This window comes from Schistocerca gregaria, chromosome 4, assembly GCF_023897955.1.
Source record: "Schistocerca gregaria isolate iqSchGreg1 chromosome 4, iqSchGreg1.2, whole genome shotgun sequence".
Taxonomy (NCBI): domain Eukaryota; kingdom Metazoa; phylum Arthropoda; class Insecta; order Orthoptera; family Acrididae; genus Schistocerca; species Schistocerca gregaria.
This window is the reverse complement of record NC_064923.1, coordinates 26,327,799-26,355,115: the sequence shown is the minus strand read 5'-3', so window position 1 is coordinate 26,355,115 and position 27,317 is coordinate 26,327,799. Positions and strand designations below refer to the sequence as shown.

The following is a 27,317-nucleotide window of genomic DNA, read 5'->3' as shown; positions in this document are numbered from 1 at the left end:
TGCTATTTCCATTACATCACGTTAATCAGAAAAACGGTAAGTTACATCTGCAGAGGAACAAAATTCCGTTCCTCCCCACGTGGGGCTCGAACCCACGACCCTGGGATTAAGAGCCTTATGTTCTACCGACTGAGCTAGCCGCGCTGCCTCGGTGAGTATATGCCGGTTAGCACGTCACACAGTACTCGTTTGGGTTGATTGGTCCCATACAGAACCTCCCCATGTTGCCTAATGTTTTCCTAACGTCACACTCGTCACGTTGTTCACTTTTATTTCATAATCATTTCTGAGAGGTAACAGAATTGCATGACAACCTGCAGAGATAGTTTCGTCAAAATTAACACACATACTTCATGTGACTCATAAGCCGAACGAGTTACTTTCCGACGTTATTTTAGATGTGCAAGTGCCAGTCAAAAACACGCGGCGACGGCAATATGCAAACCAATTCGCTAGTTAACACCGGTCTTGTTGTGCGTGTTTCAAGCTCAAGAGCATCTCCAAGCAGAAAATGGTCAACAGCAACGTTCACACGGTTTCGTACTGCTCAAGTGCTACACTAAAACGGTATGTTTCTTTTTCAGATCTGGAAAAACACGACCGAGAGAGGAATCAAACACGCAATCTTCGGATACGAAGTCCGACGCCTTATCCATTAGGCCACACGGTCACTGACAAACAAGTGGAACTTATATACGACTCATCTCAAAACGCTCACACCACTGAGGAGTTGTGTTTTCGTTCTACACAGACGCTGCCCCTTGCTCTTTCCCACCCATTTGATACATTCAACCTGCTATGAGACCTACCAAATATAGACTGGGAAACTAAACCATACACTTTGTGCATTCGGAAATGTAAGGCAGGGCGTCCCTCGCCGCATTTGCTACGATGTCCATTTGCTACTTCTGCAGAAGTGGCGACGACGACGACGACGACAACCGCGGAAGGCTCTGAGATATGTGAGAAATACATCTATAAAATATATTTCAGACTGTCCCATCCCACCTTATGCTGTACCGCTTTGGCAAATGCTTTATCTGCGCCATTCGCCTTAATCACATCTGAGAGTAATTCTTAAGAAAACGCCTCTCGCTAATTGTTAGTCATCCCAGATACTGTTTGCTATAAGGCCACGACGCGCAACTGATATCCAAAATTCGTCTGCCTTCTGTGAGGATCGAACTCACGACCTCTGGTTTACTAGACCAGTGCTCTGCCACTGAGCTAAACAGGCGCGGCCTAGCGGTACTTTTGCGTACTTCATCCTTACGGTCGTCTGGATCATCAGACTTCAGCTGACAACACTTCATATTACCGTCTAATATTTGCAGCTATGGCGACCCATTACTGCTTGCCTACACATCTGACACGTAAAGGAAGTGCTCTCCAAATAACACCACTTGCATTTCAGAACATGTCTTTCACACATGTCTACAAAATCACCTTCACCTTCAAATACAGTTTCGTAGCGACTGACGGAGACGTAGGCAAAGTTTAAAGTTGCTATTTCCATTACATCACGTTAATCAGAAAAACGGTAAGTTACATCTGCAGAGGAACAAAATTCCGTTCCTCCCCACGTGGGGCTCGAACCCACGACCCTGGGATTAAGAGCCTTATGTTCTACCGACTGAGCTAGCCGCGCTGCCTCGGTGAGTATATGCCGGTTAGCACGTCACACAGTACTCGTTTGGGTTGATTGGTCCCATACAGAACCTCCCCATGTTGCCTAATGTTTTCCTAACTTCACACTCGTCACGTTGTTCACTTTTATTTCATAATCATTTCTGAGAGGTAACAGAATTGCATGACAACATGCAGAGCTAGTTTCGTCAAAATTAACACACATACTTGATGTGACTCATAAGCCGAACGAGTTACTTTCCGACGTTATTTTAGATGTGCAAGTGCCAGTCAAAAACACGCGGCGACGGCAATATGCAAACCAATTCGCTAGTTAACACCGGTCTTGTTGTGCGTGTTTCAAGCTCAAGAGCATCTCCAAGCAGAAAATGGTCAACAGCAACGTTCACACGGTTTCGTACTGCTCAAGTGCTACACTAAAACGGTATGTTTCTTTTTCAGATCTGGAAAAACACGACCGAGAGAGGAATCAAACACGCAATCTTCGGATACGAAGTCCGACGCCTTATCCATTAGGCCACACGGTCACTGACAAACAAGTGGAACTTATATACGACTCATCTCAAAACGCTCACACCACTGAGGAGTTGTGTTTTCGTTCTACACAGACGCTGCCCCTTGCTCTTTCCCACCCATTTGATACATTCAACCTGCTATGAGACCTACCAAATATAGACTGGGAAACTAAACCATACACTTTGTGCATTCGGAAATGTAAGGCAGGGCGTCCCTCGCCGCATTTGCTACGATGTCCATTTGCTACTTCTGCAGAAGTGGCGGCGGCGGCGGCGGCGACGACGACGACAACCGCGGAAGGCTCTGAGATATGTGAGAAATACATCTATAAAATATATTTCAGAATGTCCCATCCCACCTTATGCTGTACCGCTTTGGCAAATGCTTTATCTGCGCCATTCGCCTTAATCACATCTGAGAGTAATTCTTAAGAAAACGCCTCTCGCTAATTGTTAGTCATCCCAGATACTCTTTGCTATAAGGCCACGACGCGCAACTGATATCCAAAATTCGTCTGCCTCCTGTGAGGATCGAACTCACGACCCCTGGTTTACTAGACCAGTGCTCTGCCACTGAGCTAAACAGGCGCGGCCTACCGGTACTTTTGCGTACTTCATCCTTACGGTCGTCTGGATCATCAGACTTCAGCTGACAACACTTCATATTACCGTCTAATATTTGCAGCTATGGCGACCCATTACTGCTTGCCTACACATCTGACACATAAAGGAAGTGCTCTCCAAATAACACCACTTGCATTTCAGAACATGTCTTTCACACATGTCTACAAAATCACCTTCACCTTCAAATACAGTTTCGAGCGACTGACGGAGACGTAGGCAAAGTTTAAAGTTGCTATTTCCATTACATCACGTTAATCAGAAAAACGGTAAGTTACATCTGCAGAGGAACAAAATTCCGTTCCTCCCCACGTGGGGCTCGAACCCACGACCCTGGGATTAAGAGCCTTATGTTCTACCGACTGAGCTAGCCGCGCTGCCTCGGTGAGTATATGCCGGTTAGCACGTCACACAGTACTCGTTTGGGTTGATTGGTCCCATACAGAACCTCCCCATGTTGCCTAATGTTTTCCTAACGTCACACTCGTCACGTAGTTCACTTTTATTTCATAATCATTTCTGAGAGGTAACAGAATTGCATGACAACATGCAGAGCTAGTTTCGTCAAAATTAACACACATACTTGATGTGACTCATAAGCCGAACGAGTTACTTTCCGACGTTATTTTAGATGTGCAAGTGCCAGTCAAAAACACGCGGCGACGGCAATATGCAAACCAATTCGCTAGTTAACACCGGTCTTGTTGTGCGTGTTTTAAGCTCAAGAGCATCTCCAAGCAGAAAATGGTCAACAGCAACGTTCACACGGTTTCGTACTGCTCAAGTGCTACACTAAAACGGTATGTTTCTTTTTCAGATCTGGAAAAACACGACCGAGAGAGGAATCAAACACGCAATCTTCGGATACGAAGTCCGACGCCTTATCCATTAGGCCACACGGTCACTGACAAACAAGTGGAACTTATATACGACTCATCTCAAAACGCTCACACCACTGAGGAGTTGTGTTTTCGTTCTACACAGACGCTGCCCCTTGCTCTTTCCCACACATTTGATACATTCAACCTGCTATGAGACCTACCAAATATAGACTGGGAAACTAAACCATACACTTTGTGCATTCGGAAATGTAAGGCAGGGCGTCCCTCGCCGCATTTGCTACGATGTCCATTTGCTACTTCTGCAGAAGTGGCGGCGGCGGCGACGACGACGACAACCGCGGAAGGCTCTGAGATATGTGAGAAATACATCTATAAAATATATTTCAGACTGTCCCATCACACCTTATGCTGTACCGCTTTGGCAAATGCTTTATCTGCGCCATTCGCCTTAATCACATCTGAGAGTAATTCTTAAGAAAACGCCTCTCGCTAATTGTTAGTCATCCCAGATACTCTTTGCTATAAGGCCACGACGCGCAACTGATATCCAAAATTCGTCTGCCTTCTGTGAGGATCGAACTCACGACCTCTGGTTTACTAGACCAGTGCTCTGCCACTGAGCTAAAGAGGCGCGGCCTAGCGGTACTTTTGCGTACTTCATCCTTACCGTCGTCTGGATCATCAGACTTCAGCTGACAACACTTCATATTACCGTCTAATATTTGCAGCTATGGCGACCCATTACTGCTTGGCTACACATCTGACACGTAAAGGAAGTGCTCTCCAAATAACACCGCTTGCATTTCAGAACATGTCTTTCACACATGTCTACAAAATCACCTTCACCTTCAAATACAGTTTCGTAGCGACTGACGGAGACGTAGGCAAAGTTTAAAGTTGCTATTTCCATTACATCACGTTAATCAGAAAAACGGTAAGTTACATCTGCAGAGGAACAAAATTCCGTTCCTCCCCACGTGGGGCTCGAACCCACGACCCTGGGATTAAGAGCCTTATGTTCTACCGACTGAGCTAGCCGCGCTGCCTCGGTGAGTATATGCCGGTTAGCACGTCACACAGTACTCGTTTGGGTTGATTGGTCCCATACAGAACCTCCCCATGTTGCCTAATGTTTTCCTAACGTCACACTCGTCACGTAGTTCACTTTTATTTCATAATCATTTCTGAGAGGTAACAGAATTGCATGACAACCTGCAGAGCTAGTTTCGTCAAAATTAACACACATACTTGATGTGACTCATAAGCCGAACGAGTTACTTTCCGACGCTATTTTAGATGTGCAGGTGCCAGTCAAAAACACGCGGCGACGGCAATATGCAAACCAATTCGCTAGTTAACACCGGTCTTGTTGTGCGTGTTTCAAGCTCAAGAGCATCTCCAAGCAGAAAATGGTCAACAGCAACGTTCACACGGGTTCGTACTGCTCAAGTGCTGCACTAAAACGGTATGTTTCTTTTTCATATCTGGAAAAACACGACCGAGAGAGGAATCAAACACGCAATCTTCGGATACGAAGTCCGACGCCTTATCCATTAGGCCACACGGTCACTGACAAACAAGTGGAACTTATATACGACTCATCTCAAAACGCTCACACCACTGAGGAGTTGTGTTTTCGTTCTACACAGACGCTGCCCCTTGCTCTTTCCCACCCATTTGATACATTTAACCTGCTACGAGACCTACCAAATACAGACTGGGAAACTAAACCACACACTTTGTGCATTCGGAAATGTAAGGCAGGGCGTCCCTCGCCGCATTTGCTACGATGTCCATTTGCTACTTCTGCAGAAGTGGCGGCGGCGGCGACGACGACGACGACGACAACCGCGGAAGGCTCTGAGATATGTGAGAAATACATCTATAAAATATATTTCAGACTGTCCCATCCCACCTTATGCTGTACCGCTTTGGCAAATGCTTTATCTGCGCCATTCGCCTTAATCACATCTGAGAGTAATTCTTAAGAAAACGCCTCTCGCTAATTGTTAGTCATCCCAGATACTGTTTGCTATAAGGCCACGACGCGCAACTGATATCCAAAATTCGTGTGCCTTCTGTGAGGATCGAACTCACGACCTCTGGTTTACTAGACCAGTGCTCTGCCACTGAGCTAAACAGGCGCGGCCTAGCGGTACTTTTGCGTACTTCATCCTTACGGTCGTCTGGATCATCAGACTTCAGCTGACAACACTTCATATTACCGTCTAATATTTGCAGCTATGGCGACCCATTACTGCTTGGCTACACATCTGACACGTAAAGGAAGTGCTCTCCAAATAACACCACTTGCATTTCAGAACATGTCTTTCACACATGTCTACAAAATCACCTTCACCTTCAAATACAGTTTCGTAGCGACTGACGGAGACGTAGGCAAAGTTTAAAGTTGCTATTTCCATTACATCACGTTAATCAGAAAAACGGTAAGTTACATCTGCAGAGGAACAAAATTCCGTTCCTCCCCACGTGGGGCTCGAACCCACGACCCTGGGATTAAGAGCCTTATGTTCTACCGACTGAGCTAGCCGCGCTGCCTCGGTGAGTATATGCCGGTTAGCACGTCACACAGTACTCGTTTGGGTTGATTGGTCCCATACAGAACCTCCCCATGTTGCCTAATGTTTTCCTAACGTCACACTCGTCACGTTGTTCACTTTTATTTCATAATCATTTCTGAGAGGTAACAGAATTGCATGACAACCTGCAGAGATAGTTTCGTCAAAATTAACACACATACTTCATGTGACTCATAAGCCGAACGAGTTACTTTCCGACGTTATTTTAGATGTGCAAGTGCCAGTCAAAAACACGCGGCGACGGCAATATGCAAACCAATTCGCTAGTTAACACCGGTCTTGTTGTGCGTGTTTCAAGCTCAAGAGCATCTCCAAGCAGAAAATGGTCAACAGCAACGTTCACACGGTTTCGTACTGCTCAAGTGCTACACTAAAACGGTATGTTTCTTTTTCAGATCTGGAAAAACACGACCGAGAGAGGAATCAAACACGCAATCTTCGGATACGAAGTCCGACGCCTTATCCATTAGGCCACACGGTCACTGACAAACAAGTGGGACTTATATACGACTCATCTCAAAACGCTCACACCACTGAGGAGTTGTGTTTTCGTTCTACACAGACGCTGCCCCTTGCTCTTTCCCACCCATTTGATACATTCAACCTGCTATGAGACCTACCAAATATAGACTGGGAAACTAAACCATACACTTTGTGCATTCGGAAATGTAAGGCAGGGCGTCCCTCGCCGCATTTGCTACGATGTCCATTTGCTACTTCTGCAGAAGTGGCGGCGGCGGCGGCGGCGACGACGACGACAACCGCGGAAGGCTCTGAGATATGTGAGAAATACATCTATAAAATATATTTCAGACTGTCCCATCCCACCTTATGCTGTACCGCTTTGGCAAATGCTTTATCTGCGCCATTCGCCTTAATCACATCTGAGAGTAATTCTTAATAAAACGCCTCTCGCTAATTGTTAGTCATCCCAGATAGTGTTTGCTATAAGGCCACGACGGGCAACTGATATCCAAAATTCGTCTGCCTCCTGTGAGGATCGAACTCACGACCCCTGGTTTACTAGACCAGTGCTCTGCCACTGAGCTAAAGAGGCGCGGCCTAGCGGTACTTTTGCGTACTTCATCCTTACGGTCGTCTGGATCATCAGACTTCAGCTGACAACACTTCATATTACCGTCTAATATTTGCAGCTATGGCGACCCATTACTGCTTGCCTACACATCTGACACGTAAAGGAAGTGCTCTCCAAATAACACCACTTGCATTTCAGAACATGTCTTTCACACATGTCTACAAAATCACCTTCACCTTCAAATACAGTTTCGTAGCGACTGACGGAGACGTAGGCAAAGTTTAAAGTTGCTATTTCCATTACATCACGTTAATCAGAAAAACGGTACGTTACATCTGCAGAGGAACAAAATTCCGTTCCTCCCCACGTGGGGCTCGAACCCACGACCCTGGGATTAAGAGCCTTATGTTCTACTGACTGAGCTAGCCGCGCTGCCTCGGTGAGTATATGCCGGTTAGCACGTCACACAGTACTCGTTTGGGTTGATTGGTCCCATACAGAACCTCCCCATGTTGCCTAATGTTTTCCTAACGTCACACTCGTCACGTAGTTCACTTTTATTTCATAATCATTTCTGAGAGGTAACAGAATTGCATGACAACATGCAGAGCTAGTTTCGTCAAAATTAACACACATACTTGATGTGACTCATAAGCCGAACGAGTTACTTTCCGACGTTATTTTAGATGTGCAAGTGCCAGTCAAAAACACGCGGCGACGGCAATATGCAAACCAATTCGCTAGTTAACACCGGTCTTGTTGTGCGTGTTTCAAGCTCAAGAGCATCTCCAAGCAGAAAATGGTCAACAGCAACGTTCACACGGTTTCGTACTGCTCAAGTGCTACACTAAAACGGTATGTTTCTTTTTCAGATCTGGAAAAACACGACCGAGAGAGGAATCAAACACGCAATCTTCGGATACGAAGTCCGACGCCTTATCCATTAGGCCACACGGTCACTGACAAACAATTGGAACTTATATACGACTCATCTCAAAACGCTCACACCACTGAGGAGTTGTGTTTTCGTTCTACACAGACGCTGCCCCTTGCTCTTTCCCACACATTTGATACATTCAACCTGCTATGAGACCTACCAAATATAGACTGGGAAACTAAACCATACACTTTGTGCATTCGGAAATGTAAGGCAGGGCGTCCCTCGCCGCATTTGCTACGATGTCCATTTGCTACTTCTGCAGAAGTGGCGGCGGCGGCGGCGGCGACGACGACGACGACAACCGCGGAAGGCTCTGAGATATGTGAGAAATACATCTATAAAATATATTTCAGACTGTCCCATCCCACCTTATGCTGTACCGCTTTGGCAAATGCTTTATCTGCGCCATTCGCTTAATCACATCTGAGAGTAATTCTTAAGAAAACGCCTCTCGCTAATTGTTAGTCATCCCAGATACTGTTTGCTATAAGGCCACGACGCGCAACTGATATCCAAAATTCGTGTGCCTTCTGTGAGGATCGAACTCACGACCTCTGGTTTACTAGACCAGTGCTCTGCCACTGAGCTAAACAGGCGCGGCCTAGCGGTACTTTTGCGTACTTCATCCTTACGGTCGTCTGGATCATCAGACTTCAGCTGACAACACTTCATATTACCGTCTAATATTTGCAGCTATGGCGACCCATTACTGCTTGGCTACACATCTGACACGTAAAGGAAGTGCTCTCCAAATAACACCACTTGCATTTCAGAACATGTCTTTCACACATGTCTACAAAATCACCTTCACCTTCAAATACAGTTTCGTAGCGACTGACGGAGACGTAGGCAAAGTTTAAAGTTGCTATTTCCATTACATCACGTTAATCAGAAAAACGGTAAGTTACATCTGCAGAGGAACAAAATTCCGTTCCTCCCCACGTGGGGCTCGAACCCACGACCCTGGGATTAAGAGCCTTATGTTCTACCGACTGAGCTAGCCGCGCTGCCTCGGTGAGTATATGCCGGTTAGCACGTCACACAGTACTCGTTTGGGTTGATTGGTCCCATACAGAACCTCCCCATGTTGCCTAATGTTTTCCTAACGTCACACTCGTCACGTTGTTCACTTTTATTTCATAATCATTTCTGAGAGGTAACAGAATTGCATGACAACCTGCAGAGATAGTTTCGTCAAAATTAACACACATACTTCATGTGACTCATAAGCCGAACGAGTTACTTTACGACGTTATTTTAGATGTGCAAGTGCCAGTCAAAAACACGCGGCGACGGCAATATGCAAACCAATTCGCTAGTTAACACCGGTCTTGTTGTGCGTGTTTCAAGCTCAAGAGCATCTCCAAGCAGAAAATGGTCAACAGCAACGTTCACACGGTTTCGTACTGCTCAAGTGCTACACTAAAACGGTATGTTTCTTTTTCAGATCTGGAAAAACACGACCGAGAGAGGAATCAAACACGCAATCTTCGGATACGAAGTCCGACGCCTTATCCATTAGGCCACACGGTCACTGACAAACAAGTGGAACTTATATACGACTCATCTCAAAACGCTCACACCACTGAGGAGTTGTGTTTTCGTTCTACACAGACGCTGCCCCTTGCTCTTTCCCACCCATTTGATACATTCAACCTGCTATGAGACCTACCAAATATAGACTGGGAAACTAAACCATACACTTTGTGCATTCGGAAATGTAAGGCAGGGCGTCCCTCGCCGCATTTGCTACGATGTCCATTTGCTACTTCTGCAGAAGTGGCGGCGGCGGCGACGACGACGACAACCGCGGAAGGCTCTGAGATATGTGAGAAATACATCTATAAAATATATTTCAGACTGTCCCATCCCACCTTATGCTGTACCGCTTTGGCAAATGCTTTATCTGCGCCATTCGCCTTAATCACATCTGAGAGTAATTCTTAATAAAACGCCTCTCGCTAATTGTTAGTCATCCCAGATAGTGTTTGCTATAAGGCCACGACGCGCAACTGATATCCAAAATTCGTCTGCCTCCTGTGAGGATCGAACTCACGACCCCTGGTTTACTAGACCAGTGCTCTGCCACTGAGCTAAAGAGGCGCGGCCTAGCTGTACTTTTGCGTACTTCATCCTTACGGTCGTCTGGATCATCAGACTTCAGCTGACAACACTTCATATTACCGTCTAATATTTGCAGCTATGGCGACCCATTACTGCTTGGCTACACATCTGACACGTAAAGGAAGTGCTCTCCAAATAACACCACTTGCATTTCAGAACATGTCTTTCACACATGTCTACAAAATCACCTTCACCTTCAAATACAGTTTCGAGCGACTGACGGAGACGTAGGCAAAGTTTAAAGTTGCTATTTCCATTACATCACGTTAATCAGAAAAACGGTAAGTTACATCTGCAGAGGAACAAAATTCCGTTCCTCCCCACGTGGGGCTCGAACCCACGACCCTGGGATTAAGAGCCTTATAGTCTACCGACTGAGCTAGCCGCGCTGCCTCGGTGAGTATATGCCGGTTAGCACGTCACACAGTACTCGTTTGGGTTGATTGGTCCCATACAGAACCTCCCCATGTTGCCTAATGTTTTCCTAACGTCACACTCGTCACGTTGTTCACTTTTATTTCATAATCATTTCTGAGAGGTAACAGAATTGCATGACAACATGCAGAGCTAGTTTCGTCAAAATTAACACACATACTTGATGTGACTCATAAGCCGAACGAGTTACTTTCCGACGTTATTTTAGATGTGCAAGTGCCAGTCAAAAACACGCGGCGACGGCAATATGCAAACCAATTCGCTAGTTAACACCGGTCTTGTTGTGCGTGTTTCAAGCTCAAGAGCATCTCCAAGCAGAAAATGGTCAACAGCAACGTTCACACGGTTTCGTACTGCTCAAGTGCTACACTAAAACGGTATGTTTCTTTTTCAGATCTGGAAAAACACGACCGAGAGAGGAATCAAACACGCAATCTTCGGATACGAAGTCCGACGCCTTATCCATTAGGCCACACGGTCACTGACAAACAAGTGGAACTTATATACGACTCATCTCAAAACGCTCACACCACTGAGGAGTTGTGTTTTCGTTCTACACAGACGCTGCCCCTTGCTCTTTCCCACCCATTTGATACATTCAACCTGCTATGAGACCTACCAAATATAGACTGGGAAACTAAACCATACACTTTGTGCATTCGGAAATGTAAGGCAGGGCGTCCCTCGCCGCATTTGCTACGATGTCCATTTGCTACTTCTGCAGAAGTGGCGGCGGCGGCGGCGGCGACGACGACGACAACCGCGGAAGGCTCTGAGATATGTGAGAAATACATCTATAAAATATATTTCAGACTGTCCCATCCCACCTTATGCTGTACCGCTTTGGCAAATGCTTTATCTGCGCCATTCGCCTTAATCACATCTGAGAGTAATTCTTAATAAAACGCCTCTCGCTAATTGTTAGTCATCCCAGATACTGTTTGCTATAAGGCCACGACGCGCAACTGATATCCAAAATTCGTCTGCCTCTTGTGAGGATCGAACTCACGATCCCTGGTTTACTAGACCAGTGCTCTGCCACTGAGCTAAACAGGCGCGGCCTAGCGGTACTTTTGCGTACTTCATCCTTACGGTCGTCTGGATCATCAGACTTCAGCTGACAACACTTCATATTACCGTCTAATATTTGCAGCTATGGCGACCCATTACTGCTTGCCTACACATCTGACACGTAAAGGAAGTGCTCTCCAAATAACACCACTTGCATTTCAGAACATGTCTTTCACACATGTCTACAAAATCACCTTCACCTTCAAATACAGTTTCGAGCGACTGACGGAGACGTAGGCAAAGTTTAAAGTTGCTATTTCCATTACATCACGTTAATCAGAAAAACGGTAAGTTACATCTGCAGAGGAACAAAATTCCGTTCCTCCCCACGTGGGGCTCGAACCCACGACCCTGGGATTAAGAGCCTTATGTTCTACCGACTGAGCTAGTCGCGCTGCCTCGGTGAGTATATGCCGGTTAGCACGTCACACAGTACTCGTTTGGGTTGATTGGTCCCATACAGAACCTCCCCATGTTGCCTAATGTTTTCCTAACGTCACACTCGTCACGTAGTTCACTTTTATTTCATAATCATTTCTGAGAGGTAACAGAATTGCATGACAACATGCAGAGCTAGTTTCGTCAAAATTAACACACATACTTGATGTGACTCATAAGCCGAACGAGTTACTTTCCGACGTTATTTTAGATGTGCAAGTGCCAGTCAAAAACACGCGGCGACGGCAATATGCAAACCAATTCGCTAGTTAACACCGGTCTTGTTGTGCGTGTTTCAAGCTCAAGAGCATCTCCAAGCAGAAAATGGTCAACAGCAACGTTCACACGGTTTCGTACTGCTCAAGTGCTACACTAAAACGGTATGTTTCTTTTTCAGATCTGGAAAAACACGACCGAGAGAGGAATCAAACACGCAATCTTCGGATACGAAGTCCGACGCCTTATCCATTAGGCCACACGGTCACTGACAAACAAGTGGAACTTATATACGACTCATCTCAAAACGCTCACACCACTGAGGAGTTGTGTTTTCGTTCTACACAGACGCTGCCCCTTGCTCTTTCCCACCCATTTGATACATTCAACCTGCTATGAGACCTACCAAATATAGACTGGGAAACTAAACCATACACTTTGTGCATTCGGAAATGTAAGGCAGGGCGTCCCTCGCCGCATTTGCTACGATGTCCATTTGCTACTTCTGCAGAAGTGGCGGCGGCGGCGGCGACGACGACGACGACAACCGCGGAAGGCTCTGAGATAAGTGAGAAATACATCTATAAAATATATTTCAGACTGTCCCATCCCACCTTATGCTGTACCGCTTTGGCAAATGCTTTATCTGCGCCATTCGCCTTAATCACATCTGAGAGTAATTCTTAATAAAACGCCTCTCGCTAATTGTTAGTCATCCCAGATACTGTTTGCTATAAGGCCACGACGCGCAACTGATATCCAAAATTCGTCTGCCTCCTGTGAGGATCGAACTCACGATCCCTGGTTTACTAGACCAGTGCTCTGCCACTGAGCTAAAGAGGCGCGGCCTAGCGGTACTTTTGCGTACTTCATCCTTACGGTCGTCTGGATCATCAGACTTCAGCTGACAACACTTCATATTACCGTCTAATATTTGCAGCTATGGCGACCCATTACTGCTTGCCTACACATCTGACACGTAAAGGAAGTGCTCTCCAAATAACACCACTTGCATTTCAGAACATGTCTTTCACACATGTCTACAAAATCACCTTCACCTTCAAATACAGTTTCGAGCGACTGACGGAGACGTAGGCAAAGTTTAAAGTTGCTATTTCCATTACATCACGTTAATCAGAAAAACGGTAAGTTACATCTGCAGAGGAACAAAATTCCGTTCCTCCCCACGTGGGGCTCGAACCCACGACCCTGGGATTAAGAGCCTTATGTTCTACCGACTGAGCTAGCCGCGCTGCCTCGGTGAGTATGTGCCGGTTAGCACGTCACACAGTACTCGTTTGGGTTGATTGGTCCCATACAGAACCTCCCCATGTTGCCTAATGTTTTCCTAACGTCACACTCGTCACGTAGTTCACTTTTATTTCATAATCATTTCTGAGAGGTAACAGAATTGCATGACAACATGCAGAGCTAGTTTCGTCAAAATTAACACACATACTTGATGTGACTCATAAGCCGAACGAGTTACTTTCCGACGTTATTTTAGATGTGCAAGTGCCAGTCAAAAACACGCGGCGACGGCAATATGCAAACCAATTCGCTAGTTAACACCGGTCTTGTTGTGCGTGTTTCAAGCTCAAGAGCATCTCCAAGCAGAAAATGGTCAACAGCAACGTTCACACGGTTTCGTACTGCTCAAGTGCTACACTAAAACGGTATGTTTCTTTTTCAGATCTGGAAAAACACGACCGAGAGAGGAATCAAACACGCAATCTTCGGATACGAAGTCCGACGCCTTATCCATTAGGCCACACGGTCACTGACAAACAAGTGGAACTTATATACGACTCATCTCAAAACGCTCACACCACTGAGGAGTTGTGTTTTCGTTCTACACAGACGCTGCCCCTTGCTCTTTCCCACCCATTTGATACATTCAACCTGCTATGAGACCTACCAAATATAGACTGGGAAACTAAACCATACACTTTGTGCATTCGGAAATGTAAGGCAGGGCGTCCCTCGCCGCATTTGCTACGATGTCCATTTGCTACTTCTGCAGAAGTGGCGGCGGCGGCGACGACGACGACAACCGCGGAAGGCTCTGAGATATGTGAGAAATACATCTATAAAATATATTTCAGACTGTCCCATACCACCTTATGCTGTACCGCTTTGGCAAATGCTTTATCTGCGCCATTCGCCTTAATCACATCTGAGAGTAATTCTTAATAAAACGCCTCTCGCTAATTGTTAGTCATCCCAGATACTGTTTGCTATAAGGCCACGACGCGCAACTGATATCCAAAATTCGTCTGCCTCCTGTGAGGATCGAACTCACGACCCCTGGTTTACTAGACCAGTGCTCTGCCACTGAGCTAAAGAGGCGCGGCCTAGCGGTACTTTTGCGTACTTCATCCTTACGGTCGTCTGGATCATCAGACTTCAGCTGACAACACTTCATATTACCGTCTAATATTTGCAGCTATGGCGACCCATTACTGCTTGGCTACACATCTGACACGTAAAGGAAGTGCTCTCCAAATAACACCACTTGCATTTCAGAACATGTCTTTCACACATGTCTACAAAATCACCTTCACCTTCAAATACAGTTTCGAGCGACTGACGGAGACGTAGGCAAAGTTTAAAGTTGCTATTTCCATTACATCACGTTAATCAGAAAAACGGTAAGTTACATCTGCAGAGGAACAAAATTCCGTTCCTCCCCACGTGGGGCTCGAACCCACGACCCTGGGATTAAGAGCCTTATGTTCTACCGACTGAGCTAGCCACGCTGCCTCGGTGAGTATATGCCGGTTAGCACGTCACACAGTACTCGTTTGGGTTGATTGGTCCCATACAGAACCTCCCCATGTTGCCTAATGTTTTCCTAACGTCACACTCGTCACGTAGTTCACTTTTATTTCATAATCATTTCTGAGAGGTAACAGAATTGCATGACAACATGCAGAGCTAGTTTCGTCAAAATTAACACACATACTTGATGTGACTCATAAGCCGAACGAGTTACTTTCCGACGTTATTTTAGATGTGCAAGTGCCAGTCAAAAACACGCGGCGACGGCAATATGCAAACCAATTCGCTAGTTAACACCGGTCTTGTTGTGCGTGTTTCAAGCTCAAGAGCATCTCCAAGCAGAAAATGGTCAACAGCAACGTTCACACGGTTTCGTACTGCTCAAGTGCTACACTAAAACGGTATGTTTCTTTTTCAGATCTGGAAAAACACGACCGAGAGAGGAATCAAACACGCAATCTTCGGATACGAAGTCCGACGCATTATCCATTAGGCCACACGGTCACTGACAAACAAGTGGAACTTATATACGACTCATCTCAAAACGCTCACACCACTGAGGAGTTGTGTTTTCGTTCTACACAGACGCTGCCCCTTGCTCTTTCCCACCCATTTGATACATTCAACCTGCTATGAGACCTACCAAATATAGACTGGGAAACTAAACCATACACTTTGTGCATTCGGAAATGTAAGGCAGGGCGTCCCTCGCCGCATTTGCTACGATGTCCATTTGCTACTTCTGCAGAAGTGGCGGCGGCGGCGGCGGCGACGACGACGACGACGACGACGACGACGACAACCGCGGAAGGCTCTGAGATATGTGAGAAATACATCTATAAAATATATTTCAGACTGTCCCATCCCACCTTATGCTGTATCGCTTTGGCAAATGCTTTATCTGCGCCATTCGCCTTAATCACATCTGAGAGTAATTCTTAAGAAAACGCCTCTCGCTAATTGTTAGTCATCCCAGATACTGTTTGCTATAAGGCCACGACGCGCAACTGATATCCAAAATTCGTCTGCCTTGTGTGAGGATCGAACTCACGACCCCTGGTTTACTAGACCAGTGCTGTGCCACTGAGCTAAAGAGGCGCGGCCTAGCGGTACTTTTGCGTACTTCATCCTTACGGTCGTCTGGATCATCAGACTTCAGCTGACAACACTTCATATTACCGTCTAATATTTGCAGCTATGGCGACCCATTACTGCTTGGCTACACATCTGACACGTAAAGGAAGTGCTCTCCAAATAACACCACTTGCATTTCAGAACATGTCTTTCACACATGTCTACAATATCACCTTCACCTTCAAATACAGTTTCGTAGCGACTGACGGAGACGTAGGCAAAGTTTAAAGTTGCTATTTCCATTACATCACGTTAATCAGAAAAACGGTAAGTTACATCTGCAGAGGAACAAAATTCCGTTCCTCCCCACGTGGGGCTCGAACCCACGACCCTGGGATTAAGAGCCTTATGTTCTACCGACTGAGCTAGCCGCGCTGCCTCGGTGAGTATATGCCGGTTAGCACGTCACACAGTACTCGTTTGGGTTGATTGGTCCCATACAGAACCTCCCCATGTTGCCTAATGTTTTCCTAACGTCACACTCGTCACGTTGTTCACTTTTATTTCATAATCATTTCTGAGAGGTAACAGAATTGCATGACAACCTGCAGAGATAGTTTCGTCAAAATTAACACACATACTTCATGTGACTCATAAGCCGAACGAGTTACTTTCCGACGTTATTTTAGATGTGCAAGTGCCAGTCAAAAACACGCGGCGACGGCAATATGCAAACCAATTCGCTAGTTAACACCGGTCTTGTTGTGCGTGTTTCAAGCTCAAGAGCATCTCCAAGCAGAAAATGGTCAACAGCAACGTTCACACGGTTTCGTACTGCTCAAGTGCTACACTAAAACGGTATGTTTCTTTTTCAGATCTGGAAAAACACGACCGAGAGAGGAATCAAACACGCAATCTTCGGATACGAAGTCCGACGCCTTATCCATTAGGCCACACGGTCACTGACAAACAAGTGGAACTTATATACGACTCATCTCAAAACGCTCACACCACTGAGGAGTTGTGTTTTCGTTCTACACAGACGCTGCCCCTTGCTCTTTCCCACCCATTTGATACATTCAACCTGCTACGAGACCTACCAAATATAGACTGGGAAACTAAACCACACACTTTGTGCATTCGGAAATGTAAGGCAGGGCGTCCCTCGCCGCATTTGCTACGATGTCCATTTGCTACTTCTGCAGAAGTGGCGGCGGCAGCGGCGACGACGACGACGACGACGACGACGACGACGACGACGACGACAACCGCGGAAGGCTCTGAGATATGTGAGAAATACATCTATAAAATATATTTCAGACTGTCCCATCCCACCTTATGCTGTAACGCTTTGGCAAATGCTTTATCTGCGCCATTCGCCTTAATCACATCTGAGAGTAATTCTTAATAAAACGCCTCTCGCTAATTGTTAGTCATCCCAGATACTGTTTGCTATAAGGCCACGACGCGCAACTGATATCCAAAATTCGTCTGCCTCCTGTGAGGATCGAACTCACGACCCCTGGTTTACTAGACCAGTGCTCTGCCACTGAGCTAAAGAGGCGCGGCCTAGCGGTACTTTTGCGTACTTCATCCTTACGGTCGTCTGGATCATCAGACTTCAGCTGACAACACTTCATATTACCGTCTAATATTTGCAGCTATGGCGACCCATTACTGCTTGGCTACACATCTGACACGTAAAGGAAGTGCTCTCCAAATAACACCACTTGCATTTCAGAACATGTCTTTCACACATGTCTACAAAATCACCTTCACCTTCAAATACAGTTTCGAGCGACTGACGGAGACGTAGGCAAAGTTTAAAGTTGCTATTTCCATTACATCACGTTAATCAGAAGAACGGTAAGTTACATCTGCAGAGGAACAAAATTCCGTTCCCCCCCACGTGGGGCTCGAAGCCACGACCCTGGGATTAAGAGCCTTATGTTCTACCGACTGAGCTAGCCGCGCTGCCTCGGTGAGTATATGCCGGTTAGCACGTCACACAGTACTCGTTTGGGTTCATTGGTCCCATACAGAACCTCCCCATGTTGCCTAATGTTTTCCTAACGTCACACTCGTCACGTAGTTCACTTTTATTTCATAATCATTTCTGAGAGGTAACAGAATTGCATGACAACATGCAGAGCTAGTTTCGTCTAAATTAACACACATACTTGATGTGACTCATAAGCCGAACGAGTTACTTTCCGACGTTATTTTAGATGTGCAAGTGCCAGTCAAAAACACGCGGCGAAGGCAATATGCAAACCAATTCGCTAGTTAACACCGGTCTTGTTGTGCGTGTTTCAAGCTCAAGAGCATCTCCAAGCAGAAAATGGTCAACAGCAACGTTCACACGGTTTCGTACTGCTCAAGTGCTACACTAAAACGGTATGTTTCTTTTTCAGATCTGGAAAAACACGACCGAGAGAGGAATCAAACACGCAATCTTCGGATACGAAGTCCGACGCCTTATCCATTAGGCCACACGGTCACTGACAAACAAGTGGAACTTATATACGACTCATCTCAAAACGCTCACACCACTGAGGAGTTGTGTTTTCGTTCTACACAGACGCTGCCCCTTGCTCTTTCCCACCCATTTGATACATTCAACCTGCAATGAGACCTACCAAATATAGACTGGGAAACTAAACCATACACTTTGTGCATTCGGAAATGTAAGGCAGGGCGACCCTCGCCGCATTTGCTACGATGTCCATTTGCTACTTCTGCAGAAGTGGCGGCGGCGGCGGCGACGACGACGACGACGACGACGACAACCGCGGAAGGCTCTGAGATATGTGAGAAATACATCTATAAAATATATTTCAGACTGTCCCATCCCACCTTATGCTGTACCGCTTTGGCAAATGCTTTATCTGCGCCATTCGCCTTAATCACATCTGAGAGTAATTCTTAAGAAAACGCCTCTCGCTAATTGTTAGTCATCCCAGATACTGTTTGCTATAAGGCCACGACGCGCAACTGATATCCAAAATTCGTCTGCCTCCTGTGAGGATCGAACTCACGACCCCTGGTTTACTAGACCAGTGCTCTGCCACTGAGCTAAAGAGGCGCGGACTAGCGGTGCTTTTGCGTACTTCATCCTTACGGTCGTCTGGATCATCAGACTTCAGCTGACAACACTTCATATTACCGTCTAATATTTGCAGCTATGGCGACCCATTACTGCTTGCCTACACATCTTACACGTAAACGAAGTGCTCTCCAAATAACACCACCTGCATTTCAGAACATGTCTTTCACACATGTCTACAAAATCACCTTCACCTTCAAATACAGTTTCGTAGCGACTGACGGAGACGTAGGCAAAGTTTAAAGTTGCTATTTCCATTACATCACGTTAATCAGAAAAACGGTAAGTTACATCTGCAGAGGAACAAAATTCCGTTCCTCCCCACGTGGGGCTCGAACCCACGACCCTGGGATTAAGAGCCTTATGTTCTACCGACTGAGCTAGCCGCGCTGCCTCGGTGAGTATATGCCGGTTAGCACGTCACACAGTACTCGTTTGGGTTGATTGGTCCCATACAGAACCTCCCCATGTTGCCTAATGTTTTCCTAACGTCACACTCGTCACGTACTTCACTTTTATTTCATATTCATTTCTGAGAGGTAACAGAATTGCATGACAACCTGCAGAGCTAGTTTCGTCAAAATTAACACACATACTTGATGTGACTCATAAGCCGAACGAGTTACTTTCCGACGTTATTTTAGATGTGCAAGTGCCAGTCAAAAACACGCGGCGACGGCAATATGCAAACCAATTCGCTAGTTAACACCGGTCTTGTTGTGCGTGTTTTAAGCTGAAGAGCATCTCCAAGCAGAAAATGGTCAACAGCAACATTCACACGGTTCCGTACTGCTCAAGTGCTACACTAAAACGGTATGTTTCTTTTTCAGATCTGGAAAAACACGACCGAGAGAGGTATCAAACACGCAATCTTCGGATACGAAGTCCGACGCCTTATCCATTAGGACACACGGTCACTGACAAACAAGTGGAACTTATATACGACTCATCTCAAAACGCTCACACCACTGAGGAGTTGTGTTTTCGTTCTACACAGACGCTGCCCCTTGCTCTTTCCCACCCATTTGATACATTCAACCTGCTACGAGACCTACCAAATATAGACTGGGAAACTAAACCACACACTTTGTGCATTCGGAAATGTAAGGCAGGGCGTCCCTCGCCGCATTTGCTACGATGTCCATTTGCTACTTCTGCAGAAGTGGCGGCGGCGGCGGCGACGACGACGACGACGACGACGACGACGACGACGACGACGACGACGACGACAACCGCGGAAGGCTCTGAGATATGTGAGAAATACATCTATAAAATATATTTCAGACTGTCCCATCCCACCTTATGCTGTACCGCTTTGGCAAATGCTCTATCTGCGCCATTCGCCTTAATCACATCTGAGAATAATTCTTAATAAAACGCCTCTCGCTAATTGTTAGTCATCCCAGATACTGTTTGCTATAAGGCCACGACGCGCAACTGATATCCAAAATTCGTCTGCCTCCTGTGAGGATCGAACTCACGACCCCTGGTTTACTAGACCAGTGCTCTGCCGCTGAGCTAAAGAGGCGCGGCCTAGCGGTACTTTTGCGTACTTCATCCTTACGGTCGTCTGGATCATCAGACTTCAGCTGACAACACTTCACATTACCGTCTAATATTTGCAGCTATGGCGACCCATTACTGCTTGGCTACACATCTGACACGTAAAGGAAGTGCTCTCCAAATAACACCACTTGCATTTCAGAACATGTCTTTCACACATGTCTACAAAATCACCTTCACCTTCAAATACAGTTTCGTAGAGACTGACGGAGACGTAGGCAAAGTTTAAAGTTGCTATTTCCATTACATCACGTTAATCAGAAAAACGGTAAGTTACATCTGCAGAGGAACAAAATTCCGTTCCTCCCCACGTGGGGCTCGAACCCACGACCCTGGGATTAAGAGCCTTATGTTCTACCGACTGAGCTAGCCGCGGTGCCTCGGTGAGTATATGCCAGTTAGCACGTCACACAGTACTCGTTTGGGTTGATTGGTCCCATACAGAACCTCCCCATGTTGCCTAATGTTTTCCTAACGTCACACTCGTCACGTAGTTCACTTTTATTTCATAATCATTTCTGAGAGGTAACAGAATTGCATGACAACCTGCAGAGCTAGTTTCGTCAAAATTAACACACATACTTGATGTGACTCATAAGCCGAACGAGTTACTTTCCGACGTTATTTTAGATGTGCAAGTGCCAGTCAAAAACACGCGGCGACGGCAATATGCAAACCAATTCGCTAGTTAACACCGGTCTTGTTGTGCGTGTTTCAAGCTCAAGAGCATCTCCAAGCAGAAAATGGTCAACAGCAACGTTCACACGGTTTCGTACTGCTCAAGTGCTACACTAAAACGGTATGTTTCTTTTTCAGATCTGGAAAAACACGACCGAGAGAGGAATCAAACACGCAATCTTCGGATACGAAGTCCGACGCCTTATCCATTAGGCCACACGGTCACTGACAAACAAGTGGAACTTATATACGACTCATCTCAAAACGCTCACACCACTGAGGAGTTGTGTTTTCGTTCTACACAGACGCTGCCCCTTGCTCTTTCCCACCCATTTGATACATTCAACCTGCTACGAGACCTACCAAATATAGACTGGGAAACTAAACCACACACTTTGTGCATTCGGAAATGTAAGGCAGGGCGTCCCTCGCCGCATTTGCTACGATGTCCATTTGCTACTTCTGCAGAAGTGGCGGCTGCGACGACGACGACGACGACGACGACGACAACCGCGGAAGGCTCTGAGATATGTGAGAAATACATCTATAAAATATATTTCAGACTGTCCCATCCCACCTTATGCTGTACCGCTTTGGCAAATGCTTTATCTGCGCCATTCGCCTTAATCACATCTGAGAGTAATTCTTAATAAAACGCCTCTCGCTAATTGTTAGTCATCCGAGATACTGTTTGCTATAAGGCCACGACGCGCAACTGATATCCAAAATTCGTCTGCCTCCTGTGAGGATCGAACTCACGACCCCTGGTTTACTAGACCAGTGCTCTGCCACTGAGCTAAACAGGCGCGGACTAGCGGTGCTTTTGCGTACTTCATCCTTACGGTCGTCTGGATCATCAGACTTCAGCTGACAACACTTCATATTACCGTCTAATATTTGCAGCTATGGCGACCCATTACTGCTTGCCTACACATCTTACACGTAAACGAAGTGCTCTCCAAATAACACCACTTGCATTTCAGAACATGTCTTTCACACATGTCTACAAAATCACCTTCACCTTCAAATACAGTTTCGTAGCGACTGACGGAGACGTAGGCAAAGTTTAAAGTTGCTATTTCCATTACATCACGTTAATCAGAAAAACGGTAAGTTACATCTGCAGAGGAACAAAATTCCGTTCCTCCCCACGTGGGGCTCGAACCCACGACCCTGGGATTAAGAGCCTTATGTTCTACCGACTGAGCTGGCCGCGCTGCCTCGGTGAGTATATGCCGGTTAGCACGTCACACAGTACTCGTTTGGGTTGATTGGTCCCATACAGAACCTCCCCATGTTGCCTAATGTTTTCCTAACGTCACACTCGTCACGTAGTTCACTTTTATTTCATAATCATTTCTGAGAGGTAACAGAATTGCATGACAACCTGCAGAGCTAGTTTCGTCAAAATTAACACACATACTTGATGTGACTCATAAGCCGAACGAGTTACTTTCCGAGGTTATTTTAGATGTGCAAGTGCCAGTCAAAAACACGCGGCGACGGCAATATGCAAACCAATTCGCTAGTTAACACCGGTCTTGTTGTGCGTGTTTCAAGCTCAAGAGCATCTCCAAGCAGAAAATGGTCAACAGCAACGTTCACACGGTTTCGTACTGCTCAAGTGCTACACTAAAACGGTATGTTTCTTTTTCAGATCTGGAAAAACACGACCGAGAGAGGAATCAAACACGCAATCTTCGGATACGAAGTCCGACGCCTTATCCACTAGGCCACACGGTCACTGACAAACAAGTGGAACTTATATACGACTCATCTCAAAACGCTCACACCACTGAGGAGTTGTGTTTTCGTTCTACACAGACGCTGCCCCTTGCTCTTTCCCACCCATTTGATACATTCAACCTGCTACGAGACCTACCAAATATAGACTGGGAAACTAAACCACACACTTTGTGCATTCGGAAATGTAAGGCAGGGCGTCCCTCGCCGCATTTGCTACGACGTCCATTTGCTACTTCTGCAGAAGTGGCGGCGGCGACGACGACGACGACGACGACGACGACGACGACGACGGCAACCGCGGAAGGCTCTGAGATATGTGAGAAATACATCTATAAAATATATTTCAGACTGTCCCATCCCACCTTATGCTGTACCGCTTTGGCAAATGCTTTATCTGCGCCATTCGCCTTAATCACATCTGAGAGTAATTCTTAATAAAACGCCTCTCGCTAATTGTTAGTCATCCCAGATACTGTTTGCTATAAGGCCACGACGCGCAACTGATATCCAAAATTCGTCTGCCTCCTGTGAGGATAAAACTCACGACCCCTGGTTTACTAGACCAGTGCTCTGCCACTGAGCTAAAGAGGCGCGGCCTAGCGGTACTTTTGCGTACTTCATCCTTACGGTCGTCTGGATCATCAGACTTCAGCTGACAACACTTCATATTACCATCTAATATTTGCAGCTATGGCGACCCATTACTGCTTGCCTACACATCTGACACGTATAGGTAGTGCTCTCCAAATAACACCACTTGCATTTCAGAACATGTCTTTCACACATGTCTACAAAATCACCTTCACCTTCAAATACAGTTTCGTAGCGACTGACGGAGACGTAGGCAAAGTTTAAAGTTGCTATTTCCATTACATCACGTTAATCAGAAAAACGGTAAGTTACATCTGCAGAGGAACAAAATTCCGTTCCTCCCCACGTGGGGCTCGAACCCACGACCCTGGGATTAAGAGCCTTATGTTCTACCGACTGAGCTAGCCGCGCTGCCTCGGTGAGTATATGCCGGTTAGCACGTCACAGAGTACTCGTTTGGGTTGATTGGTCCCATACAGAACCTCCCCATGTTGCCTAATGTTTTCCTAACGTCACACTCGTCACGTTGTTCACTTTTATTTCATAATCATTTCTGAGAGGTAACAGAATTGCATGACAACCTGCAGAGCTAGTTTCGTCAAAATTAACACACATACTTGATGTGACTCATAAGCCGAACGAGTTACTTTCCGACGTTATTTTAGATGTGCAAGTGCCAGTCAAAAACACGCGGCGACGGCAATATGCAAACCAATTCGCTAGTTAACACCGGTCTTGTTGTGCGTGTTTCAAGCTCAAGAGCATCTCCAAGCAGAAAATGGTCAACAGCAACGTTCACACGGTTTCGTACTGCTCAAGTGCTACACTAAAACGGTATGTTTCTTTTTCAGATCTGGAAAAACACGACCGAGAGAGGAATCAAACACGCAATCTTCGGATACGAAGTCCGACGCCTTATCCATTAGGCCACACGGTCACTGACAAACAAGTGGAACTTATATACGACTCATCTCAAAACGCTCACACCACTGAGGAGTTGTGTTTTCGTTCTACACAGACGCTGCCCCTTGCTCTTTCCCACCCATTTGATACATTCAACCTGCTACGAGACCTACCAAATATAGACTGGGAAACTAAACCACACACTTTGTGCATTCGGAAATGTAAGGCAGGGCGTCCCTCGCCGCATTTGCTACGATGTCCATTTGCTACTTCTGCAGAAGTGGCGGCGGCGACGACGACGACGACGACGACGACGACGACGACGACGACGACGACGACGACGACAACCGCGGAAGGCTCTGAGATATGTGAGAAATACATCTATAAAATATATTTCAGACTGTCCCATCCCACCTTATGCTGTACCGCTTTGGCAAATGCTTTATCTGCGCCATTCGCCTTAATCACATCTGAGAGTAATTCTTAATAAAACGCCTCTCGCTAATTGTTAGTCATCCCAGATACTGTTTGCTATAAGGCCACGACGCGCAACTGATATCCAAAATTCGTCTGCCTTCTGTGAGGATCGAACTCACGACCCCTGGTTTACTAGACCAGTGCTCTGCCACTGAGCTAAAGAGGCGCGGCCTAGCGGTGCTTTTGCGTACTTCATCCTTACGGTCGTCTGGATCATCAGACTTCAGCTGACAACACTTCATATTACCATCTAATATTTGCAGCTATGGCGACCCATTACTGCTTGCCTACACATCTGACACGTAAAGGTAGTGCTCTCCAAATAACACCACTTGCATTTCAGAACATGTCTTTCACACATGTCTACAAAATCACCTTCACCTTCAAATACAGTTTCGTAGCGACTGACGGAGACGTAGGCAAAGTTTAAAGTTGCTATTTCCATTACATCACGTTAATCAGAAAAACGGTAAGTTACATCTGCAGAGGAACAAAATTCCGTTCCTCCCCACGTGGGGCTCGAACCCACGACCCTGGGATTAAGAGCCTTATGTTCTACCGACTGAGCTAGCCGCGCTGCCTCGGTGAGTATATGCCGGTTAGCACGTCACACAGTACTCGTTTGGGTTGATTGGTCCCATACAGAACCTCCCCATGTTGCCTAATGTTTTCCTAACGTCACACTCGTCACGTAGTTCACTTTTATTTCATAATCATTTCTGAGAGGTAACAGAATTGCATGACAACCTGCAGAGATAGTTTCGTCAAAATTAACACACATACTTGATGTGACTCATAAGCCGAACGAGTTACTTTCCGACGTTATTTTAGATGTGCAAGTGCCAGTCAAAAACACGCGGCGACGGCAATATGCAAACCAATTCGCTAGTTAACACCGGTCTTGTTGTGCGTGTTTCAAGCTCAAGAGCATCTCCAAGCAGAAAATGGTCAACAGCAACGTTCACACGGTTTCGTACTGCTCAAGTGCTACACTAAAACGGTATGTTTCTTTTTCAGATCTGGAAAAACACGACCGAGAGAGGAATCAAACACGCAATCTTCGGATACGAAGTCCGACGCCTTATCCATTAGGCCACACGGTCACTGACAAACAAGTGGAACTTATATACGACTCATCTCAAAACGCTCACACCACTGAGGAGTTGTGTTTTCGTTCTACACAGACGCTGCCCCTTGCTCTTTCCCACCCATTTGATACATTCAACCTGCTACGAGACCTACCAAATATAGACTGGGAAACTAAACCACACACTTTGTGCATTCGGAAATGTAAGGCAGGGCGTCCCTCGCCGCATTTGCTACGACGTCCATTTGCTACTTCTGCAGAAGTGGCGGCGGCGACGACGACGTCGACAACCGCGGAAGGCTCTGAGATATGTGAGAAATACATCTATAAAATATATTTCAGACTGTCCCATCCCACCTTATGCTGTACCGCTTTGGCAAATGCTTTATCTGCGCCATTCGCCTTAATCACATCTGAGAGTAATTCTTAATAAAACGCCTCTCGCTAATTGTTAGTCATCCCAGATACTGTTTGCTATAAGGCCACGACGCGCAACTGATATCCAAAATTCGTCTGCCTTCTGTGAGGATCGAACTCACGACCCCTGGTTTACTAGACCAGTGCTCTGCCACTGAGCTAAAGAGGCGCGGCCTAGCGGTACTTTTGCGTACTTCATCCTTACGGTCGTCTGGATCATCAGACTTCAGCTGACAACACTTCATATTACCATCTAATATTTGCAGCTATGGCGACCCATTACTGCTTGCCTACACATCTGACACGTAAAGGTAGTGCTCTCCAAATAACACCACTTGCATTTCAGAACATGTCTTTCACACATGTCTACAAAATCACCTTCACCTTCAAATACAGTTTCGTAGCGACT

At 46.1% G+C, this 27,317-nt stretch overlaps 17 non-coding genes across 17 annotated transcripts; all 17 read right to left on the bottom strand.

Annotated features, from left to right (window-relative positions):
* Nucleotides 1–1,165: 1,165 nt before the first annotated feature.
* Trnat-agu (transfer RNA threonine (anticodon AGU)) lies at nucleotides 1,166–1,237 on the bottom strand. Its single transcript has one exon. It is a non-coding gene; the product is annotated as a tRNA-Thr (tRNA).
* Nucleotides 1,238–2,678: 1,441 nt separating this feature from the next.
* On the bottom strand, nucleotides 2,679–2,750 carry Trnat-agu (transfer RNA threonine (anticodon AGU)). Its single transcript has one exon. It is a non-coding gene; the product is annotated as a tRNA-Thr (tRNA).
* Nucleotides 2,751–4,184: 1,434 nt separating this feature from the next.
* Nucleotides 4,185–4,256, bottom strand: Trnat-agu (transfer RNA threonine (anticodon AGU)). The gene has a single exon. It is a non-coding gene; the product is annotated as a tRNA-Thr (tRNA).
* A 1,441-nt stretch (nucleotides 4,257–5,697) lies between these two features.
* Trnat-agu (transfer RNA threonine (anticodon AGU)) lies at nucleotides 5,698–5,769 on the bottom strand. Its single transcript has one exon. It is a non-coding gene; the product is annotated as a tRNA-Thr (tRNA).
* A 1,441-nt stretch (nucleotides 5,770–7,210) lies between these two features.
* Trnat-agu (transfer RNA threonine (anticodon AGU)) lies at nucleotides 7,211–7,282 on the bottom strand. Its single transcript has one exon. It is a non-coding gene; the product is annotated as a tRNA-Thr (tRNA).
* Nucleotides 7,283–8,725: 1,443 nt separating this feature from the next.
* On the bottom strand, nucleotides 8,726–8,797 carry Trnat-agu (transfer RNA threonine (anticodon AGU)). Its single transcript has one exon. It is a non-coding gene; the product is annotated as a tRNA-Thr (tRNA).
* Nucleotides 8,798–10,232: 1,435 nt separating this feature from the next.
* Trnat-agu (transfer RNA threonine (anticodon AGU)) lies at nucleotides 10,233–10,304 on the bottom strand. Its single transcript has one exon. It is a non-coding gene; the product is annotated as a tRNA-Thr (tRNA).
* A 1,440-nt stretch (nucleotides 10,305–11,744) lies between these two features.
* Nucleotides 11,745–11,816, bottom strand: Trnat-agu (transfer RNA threonine (anticodon AGU)). The gene has a single exon. It is a non-coding gene; the product is annotated as a tRNA-Thr (tRNA).
* Nucleotides 11,817–13,256: 1,440 nt separating this feature from the next.
* Trnat-agu (transfer RNA threonine (anticodon AGU)) lies at nucleotides 13,257–13,328 on the bottom strand. The gene has a single exon. It is a non-coding gene; the product is annotated as a tRNA-Thr (tRNA).
* A 1,434-nt stretch (nucleotides 13,329–14,762) lies between these two features.
* On the bottom strand, nucleotides 14,763–14,834 carry Trnat-agu (transfer RNA threonine (anticodon AGU)). The gene has a single exon. It is a non-coding gene; the product is annotated as a tRNA-Thr (tRNA).
* A 2,998-nt stretch (nucleotides 14,835–17,832) lies between these two features.
* Nucleotides 17,833–17,904, bottom strand: Trnat-agu (transfer RNA threonine (anticodon AGU)). The gene has a single exon. It is a non-coding gene; the product is annotated as a tRNA-Thr (tRNA).
* A 1,449-nt stretch (nucleotides 17,905–19,353) lies between these two features.
* On the bottom strand, nucleotides 19,354–19,425 carry Trnat-agu (transfer RNA threonine (anticodon AGU)). The gene has a single exon. It is a non-coding gene; the product is annotated as a tRNA-Thr (tRNA).
* Nucleotides 19,426–20,902: 1,477 nt separating this feature from the next.
* On the bottom strand, nucleotides 20,903–20,974 carry Trnat-agu (transfer RNA threonine (anticodon AGU)). The gene has a single exon. It is a non-coding gene; the product is annotated as a tRNA-Thr (tRNA).
* Nucleotides 20,975–22,421: 1,447 nt separating this feature from the next.
* Trnat-agu (transfer RNA threonine (anticodon AGU)) lies at nucleotides 22,422–22,493 on the bottom strand. Its single transcript has one exon. It is a non-coding gene; the product is annotated as a tRNA-Thr (tRNA).
* A 1,459-nt stretch (nucleotides 22,494–23,952) lies between these two features.
* Trnat-agu (transfer RNA threonine (anticodon AGU)) lies at nucleotides 23,953–24,024 on the bottom strand. Its single transcript has one exon. It is a non-coding gene; the product is annotated as a tRNA-Thr (tRNA).
* A 1,474-nt stretch (nucleotides 24,025–25,498) lies between these two features.
* On the bottom strand, nucleotides 25,499–25,570 carry Trnat-agu (transfer RNA threonine (anticodon AGU)). Its single transcript has one exon. It is a non-coding gene; the product is annotated as a tRNA-Thr (tRNA).
* Nucleotides 25,571–27,005: 1,435 nt separating this feature from the next.
* Trnat-agu (transfer RNA threonine (anticodon AGU)) lies at nucleotides 27,006–27,077 on the bottom strand. Its single transcript has one exon. It is a non-coding gene; the product is annotated as a tRNA-Thr (tRNA).
* Between the last annotated feature and the right edge of the window lie 240 nt (nucleotides 27,078–27,317).